Genomic DNA, 1,378 nt, shown 5'->3' with positions numbered 1-1,378 from the left:
GATGATATATCCAGGAAGCATAGAGGTAGGACATGCCCTGTCCCTCATACCGCACGCTGACTGGGGGGCACATGGCCAAGCCGCCTGCCTCCTGTTGGGGTGGACAGCAGAGCAGGACTTGTTGGGGATCTCGGAGTCTGGCCCAGGTATGGGGGGGGCGTCCTGAGATACTAAGCAGCGGGAAGAAGAAGAGGAGGAGGAGAGAGGTGTTTCTCGTTTGGAGATTTGGGGTGGGTGTGTGTGAACTGGGCTACGATTCAGTGGGGACTGCAGAGGTTGCGAAGTTTGAACTTCTAGAAATTTCTGCAGCTGTGCACTTGCTCTGGTCCCTGGGGAGCTGAAAGGCAAAGGAAGTGATGTCAGATGCCCCGTAGCAGGCAGGGTGGGAGCGGATCCCATGGACCAGAAGGGCGAAGGGAGGGCGAGGGGTGTGCTAGGTTCAAACTGGGCCCTTTAGAGTAGATTCTGCCCAGCGTGAGTCTGGGAGCCCCTCGGTCTGCCCCATCCAGCCCCACATGGGCCCATCAGGCCCGGACCCCTTCCCTGGGGATCCCCCAACACCCTGTCAGCCTCACCTGACAGAACCTGAGGGGCCCTGAGGGAAGGTGACAGAACCTGAGGGAAGCTGACAGAACCTGAGGGAAGGTGACAGAACCTGAGGGAAGCTGACAGAACCAGAGGGAAGGTGACAGAACCTGAGGGAAGCTGACAGAACCAGAGGGAAGGTGACAGAACCTGAGGGAAGCTGACAGAACCAGAGGGAAGGTGACAGAACCTGAGGGAAGCTGACAGAACCAGAGGGAAGGTGACAGAACCTGAGGGAAGCTGACAGAACCAGAGGGAAGGTGACAGAACCTGAGGGAAGCTGACAGAACCAGAGGGAAGGTGACAGAACCTGAGGGAAGCTGACAGAACCAGAGGGAAGGTGACAGAACCTGAGGGAAGCTGACAGAACCAGAGGGAAGGTGACAGAACCTGAGGGAAGCTGACAGAACCAGAGGGAAGGTGACAGAACCTGAGGGAAGCTGACAGAACCAGAGGGAAGGTGACAGAACCTGAGGGAAGCTGACAGAACCAGAGGGAAGGTGACAGAACCTGAGGGAAGCTGACAGAACCAGAGGGAAGGTGACAGAACCTGAGGGAAGCTGACAGAACCAGAGGGAAGGTGACAGAACCTGAGGGAAGCTGACAGAACCAGAGGGAAGGGGACAGAACCTGAGGGAAGGTGACAGAACCAGAGGGAAGGTGACGGAACCTGAGGGAAGCTGACAGAACTTGAGGGACCCTGAAGGAAGGTGACAGACCCTGAGGTAAGCTGACTGAGGGAAGGTGACAGAACCTGAGGGACCCTGAGGGAAGTTGACAGAAACTGAGGGGT

This window comes from Galeopterus variegatus, unplaced genomic scaffold (assembly GCF_000696425.1).
Source record: "Galeopterus variegatus unplaced genomic scaffold, G_variegatus-3.0.2 Scaffold4085, whole genome shotgun sequence".
In the NCBI taxonomy this organism is placed as follows: domain Eukaryota; kingdom Metazoa; phylum Chordata; class Mammalia; order Dermoptera; family Cynocephalidae; genus Galeopterus; species Galeopterus variegatus.
This window is presented reverse-complemented; position numbering follows the sequence as displayed.